Source organism: Malus domestica, chromosome 16 (genome assembly GCF_042453785.1).
Source record: "Malus domestica chromosome 16, GDT2T_hap1".
Lineage (NCBI taxonomy): Eukaryota > Viridiplantae > Streptophyta > Magnoliopsida > Rosales > Rosaceae > Malus > Malus domestica.
In genome coordinates this window covers 20,925,530-20,951,306 of record NC_091676.1, presented here as the reverse complement: position 1 = coordinate 20,951,306, position 25,777 = coordinate 20,925,530, and the positions used below count along the sequence as shown (strand labels likewise).

The 25,777-nt window shown below is 40.0% G+C and overlaps 1 long non-coding RNA gene across 3 annotated transcripts; it reads left to right on the top strand.

The window, feature by feature from the left end:
- On the top strand, window positions 1-24,703 carry LOC139192677 (uncharacterized). Of its 3 annotated transcripts, none has more exons than XR_011576935.1 (4): window positions 1-260; window positions 437-574; window positions 1,194-1,251; window positions 2,140-2,332. It is a non-coding gene; the product is annotated as an uncharacterized lncRNA (long non-coding RNA). The 3 variants fall into 3 exon arrangements; XR_011576937.1 differs by lacking the exon at window positions 2,140-2,332 and adding an exon at window positions 24,686-24,703 and having other exon boundaries at window positions 26-260; XR_011576936.1 differs by lacking the exon at window positions 2,140-2,332 and having other exon boundaries at window positions 26-260; window positions 1,194-1,364.
- The last annotated feature ends 1,074 nt before the right edge of the window (window positions 24,704-25,777 follow it).

Genomic DNA, 25,777 nt, shown 5'->3' with positions numbered 1-25,777 from the left:
GGGAAGAACCAGAAAACAGAAAAGAGGAAGAGAGATTGGGCAAAAACTGCCCAATCGGAGAAGAAGGAGAGAGAGCGAATCAGAGGCAGAGAGGGGAAGAAACTGACCAATCGGAACAGGGAAAGGAGGAAGGGAGAGAGGGTGAGAAGCGGAGGAAAAGAGGAAATGGGTTGGGGAGAACCCGTGGGTCGTTTCGACCCGGCGGTGCCCACGCCCAAATTCGATGGATTTCGTCCAAATTTCCGACGAATTGAGTCAAGGTACCACTCCTAATCATCATCTAGGCCTTCCCTCTTTACGTTTCACCCCAAGAATCATTGAATTTCGTTGTGATTTCGCGAAGAACACCCCTACGGGTGCCGCGACCCTTTTGTTTAAATTCTCCAAATTTTGAAATGTTTTCTTTCAATTACTAACACCTTTAGCATTCCTTTAGGACCTAGAACAAAGCCCAAGAGGTAATTGAGGCGTTGGAACAAGTTTGAAGGTCGAATTGGAAACACCCAAATTCTAGGGTTCTTCACGGTTTTGGTGAAATTGAAGCACTTCCAGGCCAAATTGGCCTTGGTCTCAGGTATGAAAGTTGTTCTACTCATTGAGATCTTCAAATCTGCAAATTTTGGTAATTTTTGGAAATAGTTGAATTTTCCGGCGAGCCGGGGGCGGCCAACCGCCACCCGCGGCGGCCCGCGCGGCGGCGCGTGGCCAATGGCCCGCCAATGTCATTATTAGCTTGTGATTAAGGTTCTAGGTTCTGTTTTGATAATTGATGGACGTAAATTGAATAATTGAACCTAAGTTGGTTACGATTCGTGGTTAGATGAAAATGTGAATTGACGATCCGACCGTTGGATCGTCATCAAACTTTGATACGTTGTAATACGTAATATTTGAGGATTATAGGAACTTACGGATTGGGAAGCCGATTTACGGATCTTCTGGAATTGAAGTTGTAAGTTCATAAAATAGAATGTTAACCGTCACTTAGTTTTGGAAATTGACGAAGATCCGACCGTTGGATGGTAATGAAATTTTAGGATGTTGTCCTAGAGGTATATTGTGGACCTCTGGAAGTTACGGATTTGAAATCTGAATTGCAGATCATCCGGATCGAACTACGTAGTGACGTGTCTTATATAAGTTATGTATTCTATCGGCAGAATTTCTGAGGTTGGATTTGATTGTTGTTCTAGGCGCTAATCGTCATGACGCCTTGATGTACGGTGCTAGGGAGTTGTGGGCGAACTCCAGGTGAGTGGGCAGTTTTGTTTTCGTATTACCTATATACTATTGTTTTTCCCAGAAAAAATGCTTTTATGCGAAATTATGTTTTGAAAATGCCATGCATAGAATTATTTGGAAAATGTGAATTTCATATGAGTTATATGATTGATATATGATGCATACATGTTGCATGGTGCTGTGGAGGCACAGGTAAGTCAGGTGAGTTCGTTTATTCATTGAATTGTTGTTGTTGAGATGTTTGAGCTCATAATCTGCACCCTAGGTGTTAGTGCGTATATTATTCACCACACCGCACGCTCGCCTTGGATCCAAGTAGGTGGATGTCGTACAGACCATGTGAGGGTTCCGACATGCCAGTCGTACAGACCATTAGAGGGGTTCCGACTGGTGGGTGACCTTAGATATGCGCGCTGATGATATGATGAGAGAAGCACTAGAGCGTATTTTACACCTTTCATCGTATAGACTACCTTACGTAGTTCCGAGTGATGTGCAGAGTAGGGCCGTATAGGTCACTGTGGTGACTCCGGCTTAGTGAGATATTGAGCTATTGAATTAATCGTATAGGACCAACTGCAGGGTCTCCGATTGATTCCTTATTTCACCTGATTTATATTTTGATTTATGGCATGGCATGTTTTTCTTGAAAAATGTTAAAGATTTGGGATTCAAGCTTTGAGATTTCATATGGTTATATATCTATATATATATATATTTCTGAAAAGTGTTAAAGGTTTGAGATTTGAGCTTTTTGCTTATATATATGTTATATATATGCTATTTTCTGGGAAAGTATACAGGTTTTACGGTGAGGGGTTATAAATGTTTTAAATGAAAAGTCTTCGAAAAACTTTGTTTTACTGACCCACTCAATTTTGTTTTGCGCCCCTCCAGGTTCAAGTTAGCAGAGCTTTGGTGGCCACGAGGAATCCAACGGTGTTCTGACAGAATTCACAAAAGTAGGACTCACCCTCGGGTGTGTTATCTTAGTAATTGGAATTTTTTTTTAAAGCTTCCGAACTGTGTAAATGGTTACGTCACTCTCACGTGACGGCCAGCACGCCCTCCTTCGGGACGGGGTGTGTCAATAAATGCCTTTGGAACAAACCCACAAACCGCTGATGATCAAGTAAAACCTTACCATCAGATTCCTTCATCTGGTCAAGCTTCCTCTTCATGTTTGTAGCATAGTCATGGGCGAGCCGGTGCAACTGCTTATTCTCATGCTTGAGCCCTCTAATCTCCTGTTTGAGACTCATCACTTCAGCAGCCAATGATTCAACTTGGCGGGTTCTAGCAAATAGGCGTTGGGCCATATTAGACACAGAACCTGCACACTGAACACTAAGAGCCAGAGAGTCCTTAACAGCCAACTCATCAGACCGTTTGGAAAGTAGTCTGTTATCTTTGGGAGTGAGAAGGTTCCTGGCCACCACTGCAGCGGTCATATCATTCTTCATCACAGAATCCCCAACGGTAAGAGGACCAGTAGGGGATATGAAGGATGGGCGCCATATGTTGTCTGGAGAAGGCGTGGCTGTCTCTTCTCCAAGGTTCAAGTCAAAACGACGGTCGGAGGGTCCAGACATTTTCAAATGTGTTGAAGAGGGAAGAGGTCAGACAAATCAAGATCTTAGAAGTGCAAGAAATGAGCTTCTACTGGTAGAGATTCAAGTGTGCTGTGGAACTTAACGCCAGCCTCTATAAAAATCTGCACTCGACGGAGCTTCAGAAATCGAAGAGGCGTTTGCTTTCTCAAAAGCTGGGCTGCTCAGAGACCACGAGGGCAGATCTCAGAAATCGAAGAGGCGTTTGCTTTCTCAAAAGCTGGGCTGCTCAGAGACCACGAGGGCCGATCTCAGAAATCGAAGAAGCACCTGTTTTTTCAGCCTCGTCAGCACCTGTCACATGCGCAATCAGCTTTGCGGAAATTACGGGCACTCTGTCGAAGATTTCTGGTGAAGTAGAAAGCACGTGAATCTTACTGTTCAATCATCGCTCTCCATATGCACCATCAACTCCTCGGGTACCACATATAACTTTATCAAAGATCTCTGACAAAGTTTAGGCACGAGAATTTCGAAGTTCCAGCTACCCTACTATTACCCATAAGGGTAAAGGAACAGCACCACTGCTTGACAACTGGAAAGTCCCTATGTGTGTCGACCTCCGTGTTTTGCGGCAAGACAGGTTGGCAAGAACGTCCAACCTTTACTCACATTCGAGAAAAGACTCCCAACATAATTACTTTCTCAAAAACCGGAGTAGCACCGCTTTCCGAATCTCGAGATTCAGATCCTCGACGGGATTGCTTGTTCGAAAACCGAAGAGGCACAACTCTCAGAACTTCGAGAGCCAGATTTCCTTAGATAAAGCTTGTCTGTAATCTTCACACGTAACATCAGCTTTCCAGATACCACATACCACTTTTTCAAAGTGCTCTGACAAAATTAAAACACGTGAAGCTGGCAGCTCCCACTACATTGCTGTGACCAAGAAGGGTAAAGGAATATCATTACTACTTGTTATTGGGAAATCCCTATATACATTGACCTCTCTCCTCAACGGACAGGCAAACCTGCAAAAATGCTCAACCCTTTCTCGCATTCAAAAAGGCACCCTCAACATAACCTCTCGAAATACTCAGCTTTATTTCCCCCCGATAATACCTCAGCAAATAAGCCACACCAAGAACAAGAGTATCTCATATCATCAGGGTCGAAAGCAAGAGTATCCCATATCATGCTTTCTTCCTATCTTTGTCTTTGTCCTTGTCCACACCTGCAGGACAAGGAGAAAGAGAGCAGTCAGTCGGAACCTGAAATCAAACCTCCAATTTGGAACTGACTGCCTGGAGCCTTTGCCTGGTTGCTTACTTAGCATTGCTCTCGAGTACTCATCCTCAACTGCTGTCAAGGTCACGAATTCCACTGGCAAATACCTCATGACAGTTGATCAGATATTGGCTCTTTACACTGAAGCTGCCAAGCATGGATGAGTCACTATGAAGGAATGTTCTGAAGGACCATTTAAATGCAAAGGTTGCACACCACTTCTGCCATGCAAAAGATTGAAGCAGAAGGTTCAACGGTGAGCTGAAACAGATCACTACAGCACGACACCTTTCCATACCACATTCATTATTCCGTCAACAGCAAAAGTATCCCATATCATCAAGGTCGAACGTACTCTAGATTTGATGGACTTGTTTTGACCCTCAAATTTTTGAGTCGGCCTTATACTCTGAAGGGCACCAGAAAACCCTCCAGCACAGTTCAAGAATAAGCCTGTGGAAAGTTACTTCTTCAAAAGCAAAAGTATCTCATATCATCTCTTATCCATTTGCTTCTCCTTATCCTGGCAGTTGAATGAGAGACAAGGAGAAGGAGAACAATCAACCGGAAGCCGAAGTCAAACCTCTGATCCTGGGTTGCTTACTTGGAAGTTTGACTGCTTACCTTGTCTGTCACCTCTTTCGGCAGATCTCCTAGCTCGGCGACTTGGGGGACTCCTACTATAGGGTTTGTATCACACTTGACTAAGCCCGAAACTACAACTAAGCTTCAAGTGAAATTGATACATTACCTTGTGCGTCAACATCAGCTAAATACACCATTCCCGGATGGAGGAAAGGTACTTCCAGAGAAGGGCAGATGAAGATCAGACCACACTTCGGTACTTAGAAGTTTCGTGATTACTCAAGGGATTGGATCTTGCAAGTCCCCAACCGAGGAGTTTCCCTCACTCGGGAACTTAGGGGAACACTGTTTGTACCATACTTGACCAATCCTGAAACTACCGAGCACCGGCCAACGCTATACTATCAAGGACCCAGAAGAGTTCCCCTCCGACCAGGAGGCCAATCACTACTCGACACGTGTCAAGATTAGAAGCCAATCAGAGCGCAGCACGTGTCGACATCAAGAACCAATCATAACATGACACATGTCAATGTGACAAAGCTACAAGTTTTTCTATAAATAGGGGTCATTCCCCCACAATATTGCCTAATGCCATTTTGTGTTAAATCATTCACAAGAACTCACTAAATTGAGAGATTGATCTTTTGTACTTGTGTAAGCCCTTCACTACTAATAAGAACTCCTCTACTCCGTGGACGTAGCCAATCTGGGTGAACCACGTACATCCTGTGTTTGCTTCTCTGTCTCTATTCATTTACGTACTTATCCTCACTAGTGACCGAAGCAACCAAGCGAAGGTCACAAAACCTGACACTTTCTGTTGTACCAAAGTCTTCACTGATTTTGTGCATCAACATCATTCTCACTTACCCTATCTGTTCCTCAGGCAGATGTGGTATCTTTTCTAAAAGCATAAGATGTTGAAGATGAGTACTCGAGAGAAAAGTCAGGTAAGTAATCAGGCAAGGGGTTCTAGGCAGTCAGTTTCTGACTGGAAGCTTGATTCCAAATGCTGACTGATTGCTCTCTTTCTCCTTGTCTTGCAGGTAAGAACAAGGGTAAAAGAAAAGATAGGGAAAAAGCATGATATGGGGTACTCTTGCTTTTGACCCTGATGATATGAGATACTCTTACTCTGTTGTGGCTGGTTTGCATATGTATTATTGGAGGGAAGAAAGCTGAGTATTTCAAGAGGCTTCGTTGGGAGTGCCCTCTCAGATATGAGGAAGGGTTGAGCATTTTTGCAGGTCTGCCTGCCCGTGGAGGATGGAGGTCGACATATATAGGAGTCTCCCTAACAACAAGTAGTAATGCTATTCTTTTACCCTTCTTGGCGTAGCAATGTAGTGAGAGCTGCAAGCTTCACGTGTTTTAACTTTGTCAGAGCACTTTGAAAAAGTGGTATGTGGTATCTGGAAAGCTGATGTTGCGTGTGAAGATTGCAGACAAGCTTTATCCAAGGAAATCTGGCTCTCGAAGTTCGGAGAGCGATGCCTCTTTGGTTTTCGAACAAGCAATCATGTCGGGGATCTAGCTCTCGAGATTCAGAGAGCGGTGCCTCTTTGATTTTTGAGAAAGCAATCTTGTTGGGAGTCTGGCTCTTGATATTCAGAGAGCGGTGCCTCTTCGATTTTTGAGAAATTAATCCTGTTGGGAGTCTGGCTCTCGAGATTCGGAGGGCGGTGCCTCTTCGATTTTTGAGCAAGTAATAATGCTATTCCTTTACCCTTCTTGGTCATAGCAATGTAGTGAGAGCTACAAGCTTCACATGTTTTAACTTTGTCAAAGCACTTTGAAAAAGTGGTCTGTGGTATCTGGAAAGCTGATGTTGCGTGTGAAGATTGCAGACAAGCTTTATCCAAGGAAATCTGGCTCTCGAAGTTCGGAGAGCGGTGCCTCTTCGGTTTTTAAACAAGAAATCCTGTCGAGGATCTAGCTCTCGAGATTCAAAGAACGGTACCTCTTCGATTTTTGAGAAAGTAATCATGTTGGGAGTCTAACTCTTGAGATTGGGAGAGCAGTGTCTCTTCGATTTTTGAGAAAGTAATCCTATTGGGAGTCTGACTCTCGAGATTCGGAGAGTGGTTCCTCTTCCATTTTTGAGCAAGCAATCTTGTTGGGAGTGTTTTCTCGAATATGAGTAAAGGTTGGGCATTTTTGCCAGTCTGCCCTGCCACAGGGCATGGAGGTTGACACACATTAGGACTTTATAGTTATCAAGCAGTGGTGTTGTTCCTTTACCCTTATGGGTAATAGTAGGGTAGCTGGACCTTCAAAATTTATGTGTCTAAACTTTGTCAAAGATCTTTGGCAAAGTTATCTGTGGTACCCGAGGAGCTGATGTTGCATGTGGAAAGTGGTGCCTCTTCGGAATCCGAAGAGTGGTGCCTCTTCAATTTTTGAACCAACGACCCTGTTGCCCTTTCTTTTATAGGGGCACCAATTGTGTGCAAGGAGTACATTCAGAGAGTTATTGCTTATAGGAATTTTCCCCTTACTTCAAAGATTTATTGCACCTCATTTCTCCTTCATCATTTCTAAGAATGTCTGGCCCATCCGACCGTCGTTTTGACTTGAACTTTGGTGAAGAGGCAGCCATGCCTTCTCAAGACAACATATGGCGCCCATCCTTCTTATCCCTACTGGTCCTCTTACCGTTGAAGACTCTGTGATGAAGAATGATATGACCGCTGCGGTGGTGGCCAGGAACCTTTTCACTCCCAAAGATAACAGACTATTTTCCAAACGGTCTGATGAGTTGGCTGTTAAGGATTCTTTGGCTCTCAGTGTTCAGTGTGCAAGTTTTGTGTCAAATATGGCCCAACGCCTATTTGCTCGAACCCGCCAAGTTGAATCATTAGCGGCTGAAGTGATAAGTCTCAAACAAGAGATCAGATGGCTTAAGCATAAGAATAAACAGTTGCACAGGCTCGCACATGACTATGCTACAAACATGAAGAGGAAGCTCGACCAGCTGTAGGAATCTAATGGTCAAATTTTACTTGATCATCAGAGGTTTGTGGGTTTGTTCTAAAGGCATTTATTGCCTTCGTCTTCTGGGGCTGTACCGCGTAATGAAGCTCCAAATGATCAACCTTCGGTGCCTCATCCTCCTTCTGGGGTTCTGCTTAGTACTAAGGCTCCGAATAATCACCCTCTGGTGCCTCCTCTTTCTGGGGCTCTGCCGACTACTGAGACTTCTCCTGAGCAACCTTTGTGAAAGCTCCCTCTTGTTTGTTTATTTTGATTCATGTATATGTACATATTTGTAACTTATTGGAGATATCAATAAACAAGCTTTGCTTCATTTCAACGTATTGTGTTAAATACACCAAAGCCTTCTTCACTAAGTTCTTTGAATTTTTCCTTTTGTTGAAGCTTGTATGTTGAAGCTTTGTAGTGAAGCATGTAGGTTGAGGTAGTGCTCCCTTAATTTCCCGAGTGCGAAAAATTCTCGTTTGGAGACTTGAAAAACCCAAGTCGCTGAGTGGTCCTGAGACTTCCGAGTATCAAGGTGCAGTAGCATATGGTAGGAGTACCCCAAGTCTCCGGTCGAGGGAGTTGACGAATGAGGCATTTCCTTTCTAAGTGGTAGCCCAAAACTCCTTCTTCATATATATTTGTTATGAAAGTTGTTAGGCCCAAAGAAGATGAGGCCTAGGCAATTTTTTCTTTTCGAAATATTTTTTTTTCAATTTTTCGAATTTTTGAATTTTCGAATTTCTGAAAAAATAAATAAATATATATATATATATATTTTAAACTTTGTAGGTGAAGCTTTGGTGTTGAAGATTTGTAGGTGAAGCTTTGAGGTTGAAGCTTTGTTGGGCACCATGAATTGATTTTGCTTCATACTATCTTGATCAAGATAGTGTGAAGCTTTTGTGGGTGAAGCTTTTGTAGGTGAAGCGTTTGTGGGTGAAACTTTTGTGGGTCAAGCTTTTGTGGGTCAAGCTTTTGTAGGTGAAGCTTTTGTGGGTGAAGCTTTTGTAGGTCAACCTTTTGTGGGTGAAGCTTTTGTGGGTGAAGCTTTTGTAGGTTAAACTTTTGTGGGTCAAGCTTTTGTAGGTGAAGCTTTTGTGTTGAAGCTTTTGTGGGTGAAGCTTTTGTGTTGAAGCTTTTGTAGGTGAAGCTTTGGAGTTGAAGCTTTGTAGGTGAAGCTTTGGAGTTGAAGCTTTTGTTGGGTACCATCAATTGATTTTGCTTCACACTATCTTGATCAAGATAGTGTGAAGCTTTTGAGATTTTGTAGTTGTCCTCCATTGATGAAGCTTTTGTTGGTGAAGCTTTGGAGTTGAAGTTTTGTAGGTGAAGCTTTGGAGTTGAAGCTTTGTAGGTGAAGCTTTGGAGTTGAAGCTTTTGTTGGGTACCATGAATTGATTTTGCTTCACACTATCTTGATCAAGATAGTGTGAACCTTTTGAGAATTTGTAGTTGTTCTCCATTGACAAAGCTCTTGTTGGCACCATAAATTGGTTTTGCTTCACACTATCTTGATAAAGAGTGTGTGAAGCTTTTGAGAATTGTGGTTGAACTCCTTTGATGAAGCTCTTGTTGGCACCATAAATTGGTTTTGTTTCACACTGTCTTGATCAAGAGTGTGTGAAGCTTTTGAGAATTGTGGTTGCCCTCCATTAATGAAACTCTTGTTGGCACCATAAATTGGTTTTGCTGCACACTGTCTTGATCAAGAGTGTGTGAAGCTTTTAAGAATTATGGTTGAACTCCTTTGATGAAGCTCTTGTTGGCACCATAAATTGGTTTTGCTTCACACTGTCTTGATCAAGAGTGTGTGAAGCTTTTAAGAATTGTGGTTGCCCTCCATTGATGAAGTTCTTGTTGGCACCATAAATTGGTTTTGCTTCACACTGTCTTAATCAAGAGTGTGTGAAGCTTTTGATAATTATGGTTGAACTCATTTGATGAAGCTCTTGTTGGCACCATAAATTGGTTTTGCTGCACACTGTCTTGATCAAGAGTGTATGAAGCTTTTGAGAATTATGGTTGCCCTCCATTGATGAAGCTCTTGTTGGCACCATAAATTGGTTTTGCTTCACACTGTCTTAATCAAGAGTGTGTGAAGCTTTCTACAAGTTGTAGTGTTTGCATTGTTATAAAGGGGAAATGTTTGAAGCATATGCAAGAGGGCTAAATAGCTTGATCTTCGTATGTAATGCACTGAAGTTGTTGTTGGCTTGCAATAAGACTTTGTTGGTGACTATAAATGTTGTTGGGCATAAATGCTCCCCTAGTTGAGTTGTCAAGCTTGAGGGTTTTTGATTATTTGCGAATGCTAGGAGTTCACATGTACAAGTTGTACTAATCGTCTTCAGGTAGGTGGAATGAATGGTGAGTTGCTTTCATCACTTGGTTGGTGGTACAAAGGTGAGTTCCTTCTTCCCCTGGTTGGTGGCATGAATGGCAAGTTGCCAAATGATATTAGAGTATGGGTTGAACATTTTATCACCTGGTTGGTGGAATGAAGGAGAGTACAGGTTGTACATTTCATCACTTGGTTGGTGGTATGAAGATGAGTTCCTTCTTCACCTGGTTGGTGGCATGAGTGGCAAGTTGCCAAATGATATTAGAGTACGGGTTGTACATTTCATCACCTGGTTGGTGGCATGAAGGAAAGTACGGGTTGTACATTTCGTCACCTAGTTAGTGGCATGAATGGCAAGTTGCCAAATGATATTAGAGTGTGGGTTGTACATTTCATCACCTGGTTGGTGGCATGAAGATAAGTTCCTTCTTCACCTGGTTGGTGGCATGAGTGGCAAGTTGCCAAATGATATTAGAGTACGGGTTTTACATTTCATCACCTGGTTGGTGGCATGAATGACAAGTTACCAAATGATATTAAAGTACGGGTTGTACATTTTATCACCTGGTTGGTGGCATAAAGATGAGTTCCTTCTTCACCTGGTTGGTGAGAATAAGGGCAAGGTGTCTAGGCACATTGTAACAAATGCCGAATGACATAAAATATGTTGAACCCTTTCAAAGCACAGTTGGCTTATGTATGAATATGTTGGAATGTATGATTGAATGAATATACTGTGAAGCTGTTCATTTATTTGTATAGTCTTGTTGACATATACTTAGACTTTGTTTCATGTTGGAAGCATTCATGTTAAAGCTTTGAACCCGAGTGTTTCATTGTTCGGAATGTAAGAGGATTAGGATCAAATTGTCTAAATCAACTCTTTATTGAATTCATGCCAAATAATCTTCGTTACATAAGATATCGAACAGCTGAAGCTTAACACTTGTACAATGTGAGTTTACTTGTAATGGTACTTCAAGTGATCAGCGTTCCATGGATGGTCAAGGGTCTTGCCATCGAAGCTTCTAAGCTTGTAGGAGCCAGGGCGACTGATGCCAACAACTTTAAACAGTCCATCCCAGTTTGGACTAAGTGTTCCTTCACTCGGGACTCTGTCGCAGAGTAATCTTTTCTTCAATACCCAGTCCCCCACTTTGAAAGAACGATGTTTGACCCTTGAGTCATAGTAGTTGGAGATGCGCTGCTTGTAGACGACATTCCTCAAGTAAGCCTGGTTTCTGTGTTCCTAGACTAGATCTAAGTTGAGGGTAAGTTGTTTGTCATTTTCGCTTTGCACGTAGTTTTGGACTCGGAACGTTGCTTGCTCAAGCTCAACTGGGACAACTACCTCTATACCAAAGGCAAGTGAGAATGGTGTTTCTCATGTTGATGTCCGAAATGAAGTGCTGTATGACCAAAGAACTTAGGGTACAAATTCTGGCCAATAACCTTTAGCCTTGTCCAAGCTGGTTTTCAAAGTTCACTTGATTATTTTGTTGATGGCTTCAACTTGTCCATTAGACTGGGGATGAGCTGGGGAGGGAAAACATAAGTTGATGTTGAACTTAAAGCAAAACATCCTGAACTTATTGTTGTCGAACTGTCGCCCGTTGTCAGTGATTATCACATTGGGAATGCCGAATCTGCAAATGATGTTCTTCCATATGAAGTCTTCTATTTTTGCCTCAGTAATGGTTGCCAAGGGTTTTACTTCTGCCCACTTTGTGAAATAGTCAACTGCAACGATTGCATAGCGAACCTTGCCCTTCCCTGCAGGCATTGGGCCGATCAAATCAAGTCCTCATTGGGCCAAGGGCCAAAGGCTGATCATAGGAGGGAGCGGCTCGGGAGGGGAGTGAGGAATAGTTGTGTAGCGTTGACACTTATCACATGAGCGAGATATTCTGATGGCATCTTGGTGGAGTGTTGGCCAATAATATCCTTGGCAAAAAGCTTTGTGTGCTAGGGATCGAGATCCAGCATAATCTCCGCAGACTCCTTCATGTATTTCCCAAAGGACAGTTTCTGCCTCTACGAGCGTAAGGCATCTTAGGTGAGGTAGGTTAAAACCCCGCTTGTATAGTTGGTCATTAATGATTAAGTAACTAGTAGCCTTGTATCGAATCTGCTTAGCTTGGACTTTGTCATTTGGAAGGGTGCCATGAGCAAAGAATCTATAAATCGTGGTAATCCAACTATCTTCTTATTGTAAGTTGCACACTTCCGCAGCCATGGTGCTTGGTGCTGCCAACAATTCGACCTGAATTTTTCTCCCAATCTTGTCTTCCACCGCTGAGGCGAGGCGAGGCGAGCCAAAGCATCTGCATGACTGTTTGCCGCTCGAGGAATTTGGGTGATCTGGTAGTGGAAGTGCTTGAGCAACAATTGTGTTTGTGCCAGATATGCTGCCATAGAGCTATCCTTAGCGTCAAAGTTGTTGGTGACCTGGTTAACAACCAATTGGGAGTCACTGAAGATATCAATTCGTTTAACCCCAAGGTGTTGGCCAAACGTAGGCCTGCTATGAAGGCTTCATATTCGGCCTCATTGTTCGACGCCTTGAATTTGAAACGAAGAGCATACTCCATCGCCACTTTGTCAAGGGTCGTAAGGACTAGTCCTGCTCCACAACCTTATTGGTTGGACAAGCCATCAACATATAGACTCTATGTTGGGGTTGTTGGTTCTATTTTCTGAGCTTCTAAGGGTAATGAAACCATTTCTTTAGGCGTTGAAACAATGTCAACATGATATGTAAAGTCGGCGATGAAGTCTGCTACTGCTTGGCCCTTCTCAGCTGGCTTTGGTTGGTAGGAGATGTCAAACTCACCCAATGCTATCACCCATTTGATCATTCGCCCTGAAGTGTCAGGACTTTGGAGTATTTGTCGAAGAGGATGATTGGTAAGCACGATCATGGAGTGTGCTTGGATGTAAGGGTAAAGTTTTCGAGCAGACATGACTAATGCTAGAGCCAATTTCTCAATGTTGGAGTATCATGTCTCCGTATCTTGTAAGGCCTTGCTAGCGTAGTAGACATGTCATTCGACATTACCATCATTTCGAATGAGAACGAAACTTACTGTTGAAGCCGATACAGTCAGATAAAAAATGAGAGTGTCATCAACCTCAGGTTTGGAGAGCAAATGGGCTTTACTCATGTAGTCTTTGAGGTTCTTGAATGCCTCAGCACATTCATCAGTCCATGTAATGTACTTCTTACTTCCCTTAAGTGCTTTGAAGAAATGACCATATCTGTCTGTGGCCTTAGAGATGAACCTAGTTAAGGCTGCCACCTTGCCAGTAAGGCTCTGGATGTCTTTTGAAGTTATCGATTCCTTCATGTCGATAATTGCTTTGATCTTCTCAGGATTAGCCTCAATGCCTCGTTGGCTTATCATAAAGCCTAAGAATTTGCCAGAGCCTACGCCGAAGGCACATTTGTTGAGGTTCAACCTCATTCGATACCTCTTCAGAATGCTGAAAGTTTCAGATAGGTTGGTGATGTGTTGGTCAGCATGTTTGCTCTTGACTAGCATATCATCAACGTAAACTTCCATGCTCTTCCCAATCTGTTCGGCGAACATTGAATTAACCAGTCTCTGATAAATCGTTCCTACATTTTTTAGGCCGAAGGGCATGATTTTATAGCAATATAGTCCCCTGTCAGTAGTAAAGGCTGTGTGTTCTTGGTCCGGAGGGTTCATGAGGATTTAGTTGTATCCTGAGTAAGCATCCATGAAGCTCAAGAGTTCACACCCTGCCATAGAGTCTATAAGTCTGTCTATGAGAGGAAGAGGAAAGATATCCTTCAGGCATCCTTTGTTTAGGTCGGTGTAATCGACACACATTCTCCATAATACCTTTTGGAGCATGAGACTTTCCTTGGTTGGATTCTTCTTAACAAGGACAACATTTGTTACCCACGTTGGATAATTGACTTCGCGGACGAAGCCTATGCCTTTGAGTTTTTCAACTTTTGCCTTCATTGCCTCGTACCGTTCAGCATCATAAGATCTTCGCTTCTGTCTCACTGGCTTGGTCTTGGGGTCAATACTTAAGCGATGACAGATTATATCGGGAGAGATGCCTGGCATGTCCTCGTATGACCAAGCAAAGACCTCAGTGTTCTCTTGCAAAAAAGAGATCAATGCCAACCGAATGGGTGGTGACAAGGTGGTACCAATCTTCACCATGCGATCCGAATAATCTTTTGAGATTGAGACCTTCTCCAACTCTTCAGCAGGTTCTGCTTACTGGGTGAAAGAGTCATCTCGAGGATCGTCGGGTTGACTGTTGCCACCGTGAAGATCCAAGTTAGCTTCGTCTGGGCTAGTCTTTATGACTTGATCATGTATAGAAAGGGTTTCCTTGGGCACATGCAGGTGTTATTGCTTGACCGAAGTGTTGTAACATGATCGTGCACTAAGTTGATCTCCTATAATGTAACCATTGCCATAGGGGGTTGGAAATTTCATCAACAACATATGTGTGGATACCATGGCCTTGAGATCATTGATGCATGTGCGTCCGAAGATGACATTGTATGTCGTTGGGCAATCAACCATCAGGAAGTTAGTGGTAATGGCAGCTGTGTAAGGGCATGTACCAATGGTGAAAGTTAAGTGTATGCTCCCCAAAGGTTGCACGATATCACCGGAGAAGCTTATTAGAGGGGAAATCAAGTGGTCGAGCAAGTGTTTAGCTACATTAAGTGCCCTGAAAGCTTCAGCAAACATGATATTGAACGAAACCCCATTGTCTACCAAGATTCGTCGTACTTCAAAGTTGGCTATGTGAGCTTCCACGATCAGTGGGTCGTTGTGAGGGTAGATGATACCTCTTTCTTCCTCTGGTAGAAACATATTGGATCCTAGTTAGGCTTTTGATACTTACCTCCCTTGATGTCTTCCACATGAAACACTTGGTGGCCAGACCTTAAAGCTCGTTCACTATTCTTCATGGCCCTGTTGGAAGATTTAGATATGGGTATGCCACCACTTATGGAATATATTACATTTACCTGGCGTTGGTTACGGTTACCCATTGGAGGGTGAAGGAGGAATTGATTAATTTTTCCTTCACGTGCCAAAGCTTCAATATGATCACAAAGGGTGATACACTTCTCGTCGTCATGGCCATTATGCTCGTGGTAGCAGCAAAACGTGCCCGTGTTCTTCGTGGGCTTGTAATCCGGGTGCCTCGGATTTAGCTTCGGTATCAAGTGTGCTATGATGGGGTAAATGGCCACGCATGTGGCATTCAAAGGTATGTATGCTTCATACCTTAGGGTAGAGGCTGTCCTGACACGTGTTTGACCCACTGTGTTGACTACCTGGGGTCAGTGATTATTATGGCTATACCCTTGGTTATCGCGGTAGTGTCCCTTACTCATTTTACTAAAATGAGACTGGTGAGGATGGAAATCTTTCCTTTTGCCCTGAGATTGATATGTCTGTTGACTTGGCAAAGAATTAAGTAAGGCAGGGGGAGGCACCACTGCCGTTTGGAAGGTCGAGGTCTTCTCATTTGGTTGGATCTGGCTTCCACTCCCTACTTGCTGATAAGGGGTGGTTATGGGAGGTTTCCCTTGATATGTCCTTGCCTCGGCGGAGGCATGGTTGTAAGCCAGTGCCATCACCTCAGAGTAAGTCTTCCAAGTGTTGGCATTGATCATGTACTTGAAGAAACAATCACGTAGGCCTGCCGTGAAGCCTTGAGGGCGGTCTTGTCATCTGCCTCAGCGCAGCGAGAATACTCATGGCTGAAACGACCAGCGTACTCTCGTAGTGACTCGTCCGGCTTCTGGCGAATAGTGTACAAGTCATCTACAGAATGCAAACGATCGATCTGGAAGATGTGTTGAAAGACAAACAGTTTCTTCAGTTCCTCAAATGATTCTATTGTCTCAGGTAGAAGACAGCAATACCAGTTTAGAGCTTCGCTAGAGAGGGTGGAGGGGAAGAGAAGACATCGCTCTTCGTCGGTGTGCATCCAATATGCCATGGTGGACTCAAAGAGGTTAAGGTGTTCAATTAGGTCTTCCCTTCCAGTATAGAGTTGTAAACTAAGCTTTTGTTTTGTCTTCGCTTGAAGGGGGTCTTAAGGATCCTCCTTGTGAGAGAACCAGGCCTGGGTTGGTTCTAGTCAGGTATCTCGACCTGACGTTCGGCCTTCAACTTGTTTACTTCCTTAATGAGCTGTAAGACAAGGGGGTCTTGAGTAGAGTCATGTACCATTGGGATTTTCTTTCGTAAGTCTCCATCGCCTCTTGGAAGTAGGAAAGTTTGAGCAAGGGCATGTGATTTTTCCTTGGACTCGCCGTACTGACTTCTAGGGCGAGTTTGTCAGAATACCTCAGAGTCCCCTGTACCTTCATGTTCCTCTAGGACATGTTATTCCTTCCCTAGATTGGTAGCTGGCCTGGGTTATGGAAGAGGACCGAGTCTTTAAGAAACCCTTGGGTCATTGATCTTCGAGCATATGTGGAGGGGATTATCTCGACGTTGCTTTAGGAAGTCTCGGCAGTCACGATAAATGGCTTTCGATCCTTCCAACCCTTCCGCAAGAAGGTGTCTTCCTCCACTTCTCCTGCTTCGGGTCGAAGCAGCTGGGTTGAGAGAAGTCTCATGTTGATCAATTTTTTGATGATTAGCTCGCTCCTCATCAAGGATACCCATGTCAAAGGAAAGTGACCCTCCATGTTCGGGGGCACCCAGATGATGGTTGATGTCCACAGGGGCAACAAGTTCGCGTGTTTAAGTACGCATAGTTTCATGGAGCGTCTCAAAGAGCTTCTCATACTGCTCCTGGAGGACCTCATTCTTCATTGCTATCTTGTTGTTTTGAGCTTCTAACTCATCAACTTTAGCTTGAAGAGCAACCCTCTTTCCTTCTTTATTTCATTGCTTCGCACTAGGTGCAAGAGGGGTGTCATTCTGTGTGTTGTGGCTTCCTTCACTCCTTATGTTGGAGATGGATGCCTGGTCAAAAGAGAGTGTACGAATGGTGGGAACCAGCTTGACAAAGCTGAAGAGAGTGGGAATAAAGTGTTGTTCCCACAAACAGTGCCAAATGTTGATGCACAAAATCAGTGAGGACTTTGGTACAATAGAAAGTGTTAAGTTTGTGACCTTCGCTAGATTGCTCCGGTCACTAGTGTGGATAAGTATGTAAATGGATAGGGACAGGGAAGCAAACACAAGATGTACGTGGTTCACCCAGATTGGCTACATCCACGGAGTAGAGGAGTTCTCATTAATTGTGAAGGGTTTACACAAGTACATAGGTTCAAGCTCTCCTTTAGTGAGTACTAGTGAATGATTTAGTACAAATGACATTAGGAAATATTGTGAGAGAATGATCTCTATTTATAGAAGAGAGTTTCTAGTTTCATTCTGACATTGACACATGTCGTGTTGTGATTGGCTTCTGATGTTGACACGTGTCGCGCTATGATTGGCTTCTGATGTCGACACGTGTCGCGCCGTAATTGGCCTCCTGGTTGTAGGGAAACTCTTCTGGGTCCTTGACGATATAACGTTGACTGGTGCTCAGTAGTTTCGGGATTGGTCAAGTATGGTACAAACAATAACTATTAGATGAAACTCCCTTATATTTTAGCATCAAATTCATGCATGCAAACTAAGTATGCATCCTTAATCAACATACAAGAACAAGTTCTAAATTAAACAGTTCAACAAATTGCATTCACAATTCATGAAATCATAACTAAAAGTAATCAATTCATATGCAATATATGTTCATGGCTTTGAATTCTCCTCTAACTATAATGAAATTAGTTCCTCATGTTCGCAATTAAACAAAGACAATTAAATTTAAACATTGAAAACAAAGATAGAATACACCTAGAAACGCTCCAACAATCCAACGTCTTGAATGGCAAGCACGGCTCTAGGGGTGTCCTCTCTTTTCTCCTTGCAAAGCTGCGGCACTAGAAGGATGTATGTATATGAGTGTGTATGGTGCGAAACTGTGGTAAATGGTGGGTAGACATATATGGGAGTGGTGTGTCAATTGTGCCGCAGAAAATATGTATATATAGACCTAGGGAACTCGACACAAATCCCGAGATGAGAAGGATAATTTTTGACACAATTCTTGAAGGAAAAGGACTAGGGTTTGGCAGAAACCAAGGATGAAAGGGACTAAGAACCTGCGGCATATTTAGACATTCTAGAAAGGGTCCAAGCGCCAGATTTTTAAAAGAGGAGATAAGGCTTCTAGAATCATATTTTTATGTGTCCAAGTTTGAAAATAATCCCCCCTTACAGCTGGAATTAAGGTATGATAAGATTAGGATAGGATAAAATAAGATAAGGTTAGTTTGGATAAGATAAGGTTGGATAAGGTTTTGGATAAGATAAGGCAGTTTGGATAATGTCTCCTTCTTTTGAGCTGATTCCTTATCTTCAATGTCTTGAATTAATTTCTTCAACTCTTTAGCACATTCTTAGCCTCTCTTAAACTTCAAATTCGTCCATTCCTTGTGCTCCATATGTAAGTTATTCATTCCAACCCAAAACTGCTCTAAAATACTCCAAAATGCACGTACTTGCCAACTTTGTCATTTGGACCTACAAACACACGAAAATAGCTTAAGTCACTATAATAAACAGAAACTAACTATGAAAATGCAAGAAAACAAGCTAACTAAGTCGCATAAATATGCTCCTATCAACAACTTCGTGCCAGAACAACTATCACAATTCTTGAACAGAAAATTTCAACTTCGTGCCTCAATGTTTTAACAAAACCCATATCTATAACCAAATCAAACAAATTACGATCAGGATGTCAAACAAACCAGAACTTGATTCTTCTTGAAGTAGAAGAAAGTACTAAATCGCCATGATGATAGAAAAATACCAAATCCAGCACCACGGCTCTTGGATCGAGAAAAACCTGATACCATGATAACAACACTGTGAAAGCTTAAAGAGAAGCTATGGAGTTTTAGAGAGAGAAGTCGATGAAAGAGATCAATTGTATTACTTAACTGAATGAATTAGTTACAAAAGGATACCTCAACAACTATATATAGTTTGTAGGAAACTTAATGATTAAGCAACCTCCTAACTAACTGGACTCATAAGATTATGACACTTGTACATTTGAGATCATGCCACCTGTCTATATGACTTAATACTAATAATTGATTTGTTTACTAGATCAATGAACGATATTTTTAATAAATTTGCTAGAAATTGAGGAGAAATATCAACACAAGGGCAGAAATGCTTCGTAATTTGCAACAATCTTAAATACCACTATGTCTTTATGTCCTATAATCTGCTTAGGCTCATCACTGCATTTTTAATACATTCCCCCGAGCTTTCATTTGTAATCTATACTACTATATAAAGCCACCAACCCCATTTGGGTTCACAAGCTTCACCAAAAATAATGGGACAAAAATGCCCATCAAACAAAAAACTTCAAAAGCAACCCAAAATAATACATGGATATTTTCATCATATAAACAGTGTTTTTTATAATTAATGTTTTTGTGCAGTTTTTTTATTTTGTTTATTTTTATAACTAGATCTTACAATGAGCTAGCAATATAAAGCCAGTAGCCTCATTTGGGGTCACAGGCTTCACCAAAAATAATGGGACAAAAATGCTCCCCAAACAAAAATGTTCAAAAGTAGCCCAAAATGATGCATCAAATAATGCAAGTGTATTTTCGTCATATAAACAATGTTTTCTGTAATTCAATTTTTTTTGTGCGGTTTTTTATTTTATTTTTATAATTAGACCTCATAATTGGCTAACAATAATGTGATTCAATCAGTTTTTTATTAAATATCATTTTATCTATTTTTAAACATGTTCAAAACATCGTAAAAGGCATATTGCCGATTATAAAAAAGGTCTTTCGCACACACATAATAATGTGATTCAATTAGTTGTCAAATGATTGTTTTTTTTTTAATAAATTGATATTAACTACACTAAGGGGGAGGGAGGTGGGCTTAGCTGCACAATGAGCTAGCAATAATGTGATTCAAAAAATGTGTAGTCACGCTTAGCACGCCATGATTTAAAAATGCTTTTTGCACACGCGTAAGCGCGTGCATAAAGGCTAGTTTGGTATTATTTCCATTCTACCTATACTACTATAAAGCCAATAGCCCCATTTGGGGTCACAGGCTTCCCAAAAAATAATGGGACAAAAATGCCCCCAAACAAAAATGTTCAAAAGAAGCCCAAAATAATGCATCAAATAATGTAGGGGTATTTTTGTCATATAAACAATGTTTTTTTATAAATAATTTTTTGTGCAATTATTTATTTATTATTTTTTTCTTTCAATAATTAGACCTCACAATTAACTAGCAATAATGTGATTCAATCAATTGTTTATTAAATATCATTTTATCTATTTTTAAACATGTTCAAAACATCTTAAAAGGCGTAGTGTCGGTTAGGCCTGGCAATTCCTGACACAATCCGATAACTCGACACGACACGACACGAAATTAATAGATGTTCGGGTCGACACGATAACAAATCGGGTCGTTGTCGGGTAACCCGATAAACACCTCTTAAGATAGCGGATTGGTTCGGGTATACACGTGGGTAACACGATATATGATAAGCAAAATATTAATTTTATAATTTTATAACCCTAAAAAAATACTATAATAATTATATATATTAATTTAACAATTTTATACCCCTAAAAACTATAATAATTATATATATATATATAATTACATATTATAAATTGGTGACCATTGGATCAGCTTAAACATACATATCATTCAATTTCTTAAGTGTTATACGTACAAAATAAATAAATTTAAATCTACTTAATAAATAAATATATATATATACACACACCATTGAACTTGATGGGATACGAACTCTACGAAACTAATTTCAACGATCCAACCGTTAAACTTGTTTGTATATGATTCGAGATCGCATCAGCAAAAAATCATAAAAAAAAAACATTCAGAGATCAAGTAAAGGGACAAAACTTTTCGACGGTTATCAACGAAAAATCATGATTTAACGGTTATTTTAACTTCGATTTTGATGATTTTTTACAGCTACACTCCTTGACCCTATACGAATACAATAAATGAACTCGATCTTCAATTTAAAATATTTACACTAGTGGATACCACAAAATCTTATGTTATACTTAATAAAAGTATGAATAAACTCTTAAGTGTTAGTGAATCTATTGTTTTGATGGGATACGAATTCTACGAAACTAGTTTCAACGATCCAACCGTCAAACATGTTTGTATATACTTCGAGATCGCATACACCAAAAATTGCAAAAAACAAACATTCAGAGATAAAGTAATGAGACAACTTTTCAACGGTTACCAACGAAAAATCACGATTTAATGGTTATTTTAACTCCGATTTTGATGATTTTTTACAGCTACACTCCTTGACCCTATATGAATACAATGAATGAATTCGATCTTCAATTTAAAATATTTACACTAGTGGATACCATAAAATTTTATGTTATACTTAATGAAAGTATAAATAAACTCTAAGCGTTAGTGAATCTATCATTTTGATGGGATACGCATTCTACGAAACTAATTTCAACGATCCAACCGTCAAACTTGTTTGTATATGCTTCAAGATCGCATACACCAATAATCGCAAAAAATAAACATTCAGAGATCAAGTAATGGGACAAAAAATTTCGATGGTTATTAACGAAAAATCACGATGTAACGATTATTTTAACTTCGATTTTGATGATTTTTTTACAGCTACACTTCTTGACCCTATAAAGATACAATGAATGAACTCGATCTTCAATTTAAAATATTTACACTAGTGGATACCCCAAAATCCTATGTTATACTTAATGAAAGTATGAATAAACTCTTAAGTGTTAGTAAATATATTGTTTTGATGGGATACACATTCCACAAAACTAGTTTCAACGATCCAACCGTCAAACATGTTTGTATATAACTCGAGATCGCAAACGCCAAAAAGTGCAAAAAACAAACATTCAGATATCAAGTAACGAGACAAAACTTTTCCACGATTATCAACGAAAAATCATGATTTAACGGTTATTTTAACTCCGTTTTTAATGATTTTTTACAGCTACACTCCTTGACCCCATATGAATACAATGAATGAACTCCATCTTCAATTTAAAATATTTACACTAGTGAATCTTATGTTATACTTAATGAAAGTATGAATAAACTCTTAAGTGTTAGTGAATCTATCATTTTGATGGGATACGCATTCTATGAAACTAATTTGAACGATCCAACCGTCAAACTTGTTTGTATATGCTTCGAGATCACATCAGAAAAAAATCGCAAAAAAGTAAACATTCAGAAATCAAGTAACAGGACAGAACTTTTCAACGGTTATCAATGAAAAATCATGTTAACGGTTGTTTTAACTCCGATTTTGATGATTTTTTGCAGCTACACTCTTTGATCCTATATGAATACAATGAATGAACTCGATCTTCAATTTAAAATATTTACACTAATGGATACCACAAAATCTTATGTTATACTTAATGAAAGTATGAATAAACTCTTTAGTGAATCTATTGTTTTGATGGGATACACATTCTACGAAACTATTTTCAACAATCCAACCGTTAAACATGTTTGTATATACTTCGAAATCGCATACACCAAAAATTACAAAAAACAAAGATTCAGAGATCAAGTAACGGGACAAAACTTTTGGATAGTTATTAACGAAAAATCACAATTTAACGGTTATTTTAACTCCGATTTTGATGATTTTTTACAGCTACACTCCTTGATCCTATATGAATACAATGAATGAATTCAATCTTCAATTTAAAATATTTACACTATTAATGACAGTATAAATAAAGTCCAAGCATTAGTGAATCTATCGTTTTGATGGGATACCCATTCTACGAAACTAATTTCAACGATCCAACGGTCAAACTTGTTTGTATATGCTTCAAGATCGCATACACCAAAAATCTCAACAAAAAAAAAACATTCAGAGATCAAGTAACAGGACAAAAACTTTTGAGAAAGGCTTCACAACCTTGAAAACAAAAACTCTTTCATTTTGCATATCCTTGCACATTTAATAGTTTGTAATAGACTAGTAGTGTATGAATGTTTGTTTATTAGGCTCCTATTTTCGAGTGTAGATATAATACTTAAACGACAAATGTGTTTTAATGTTTTGAATTAATATTTATATGGCAATGTGTGATATGTGCAAATTTAAGAAAAAAAAATATTTTTCTTAATGGGTCATAACGGGTCAGGTGGGTAAAGTGACCCGACCTGTTAAGGACCCGTTAAGATAACATGTGTGACACGACACGACCTGTTTAGATAACAGGTGTTACACGAAAACGACACGAACACGACAGACACGATCCGTTTGCCAAGCCTAGGGCCGGTTATAAAAGACCGCACATAATAATGTGATTCAATTAGTTGTCAAATGATTGTGTTTTTTTTTTTTTTGAACAAACGATATTATCTACACTAAGGGAGAGGGGGTGAGCTTAGCCTCACAATAAACTAGCAATAATGTGATTCAAAAAATGTATAGTCATGCGTAGTATGCTGTGATTCAAAAAATATCTTTTGCACGCGTGTAATACTCATGACCATTCATTTAAAATTTACTGGTAAACAAATAGACCGTAAAAGGATGATTTCTCTTTCGAATCATTAAATCCCATAAAACCCATAAACATTTATTTTTTTTAAACGATTACCCATAACCATGGAAGAAAATATCGATAATATCGGCGATATATCGCTGATATTATCGAATTTTTCCCAAGCCGATATTTTAAGTGGTATCCAAGGGGTTTTCGTCCAAATTCCGCGATATTATCGATATTATCGCGAAATTTCGGAACTGTGCAAGTCGGAGACGAACGCCGAAGCTTCTACAGCTCCGGCCGACTGTAAAACAACCCCCTAGACTCCGATCTAGGTATGAACATGAAATAGAAGACGAGAGGAACGTTTTTATAACGTCCGTTTGCCGTGAAACGGCCGAAGGTGTTCGGAAAGTTCTTCAACACCCACGGCCTCGCCGGAGATGGGTGTGCCTATTCCCGAGTCGATTTCATCCCAAAAACCTTGCAAAAAGACGAGATAGAACTTCAATTTCATATCTAAGCTTCGATCTAGAACATAAAATGAAAAACCCAAAGCTTACCTAACCGGAGAAATTGAAGGAACTCGCCGGAGCAGGTGCGATGGTGTGCGTGTGGGTCTCGGTGCAGAGAGAAATGAGAGGTGTATGTGGGTCTCGGTGCAGATAGAAAGGAGAAGGAGGAGCAGAAGGCCGTGGTGTGTGTGTGGGTCTCGGTGCAGAGAGAAAGGAGAGGGAGGAGCAGAAGGCCGTGGTGTGTGTGTGGGAGAAGGGAGAAGAGAGATCGAGAGATCTCTGTGTGTGTGTGTGTGTGTGGGAGAAGGGAGAAGAGAGATCGAGAAGGATCGAGAGAAAGAGAGAGAGGGGTCGTGTCTGCGTGTGTGATGTTTGTGTGCGTGCGTTGTGTGCGTGTGTGGTTGCGTGCGTTGTGTGTGTGTGTGGGTTCCTCCTGTCAGGAGGACACATGACTCACTCAGGATTCCCGACAACTTTTACAATTATTTTGACAATTTCAGACCACTTTTACAATTATAACTTGTATTCTTTTCAGACCATGGATGGTGGTTTCATTCAAAACTGTGTGCCGATATTCTTTCAAAAGGTGGAGATCAGAGCCATTGTGATATTCTTTCAAAGCTGGCATTGTGATATTCTTTCAAGAGGTGGAGTATCAGAGCCATTCAGAGCATTTTCGTTTCTTCTTCTTCCCTTACCCCTTTCAAAGTCATTCCAGATCCATTCCAGAGCTTGAACACAAAGGGTTCCATATTTAAAGTAAGTTTACAAACTTATATTTATATTATTGTAATTTATACAACAACAAAAAAAATTGTGTGGACTCGTATGTTAATTTTTTTAAGTAATTAATACTTGCATGTTAGTTTTTGTAAGTAATTAAGTAATGTTAACAATTACATGTTAATTTTTTTAAGTAATTAATACTTGCATGTTAGTTTTTGTAAGTAATTAAGTAATGTTAACAATTACATGTTAATTTTTTTAAGTAATTAAGTAATGTTGTATAATTATTCCCTAGGATAATTTTAATATGTTTAATGTTATTTATTATTTTATTTCCCTTACCATTTTCAAAGCCATTCCAGATCCATTCCAAAGCTTGAACACAAAGGGTTCCATATTTAAGCTAAGTTTACAAACTTTATTGTAATTTATACAACAACAAATAAATTTGTGTGGACTCGTATGTTAATTTTTTTAAGTAATTAATACTTGCATGTTAATTTTTGTAAGTAATTAAGTAATGTTAACAATTACATGTTAATTTTTTTAAGTAATTAAGTAATGTTGTATAATTATTCCCTAGGATAATTTTAATATGTTTAATGTTATTTATTATTTTATTTCCCTTACCATTTTCAAAGCCATTCCAGATCCATTCCAAAGCTTGAACACAAAGGGTTCCATATTTAAGGTAAGTTTACAAACTTATATTTATATTATTGTAATTTATACAACAACAAATAAATTTGTGTGGACTCGTATGTTAATTTTTTTAAGTAATTAATACTTGCATGTTAATTTTTGTAAGTAGTTAAGTAATGTTAACAATTACATGTTAATTTTTTTAAGTAATTAAGTAATGTTGTATAATTATTCCCTATGATAATTTTAATATGTTTAA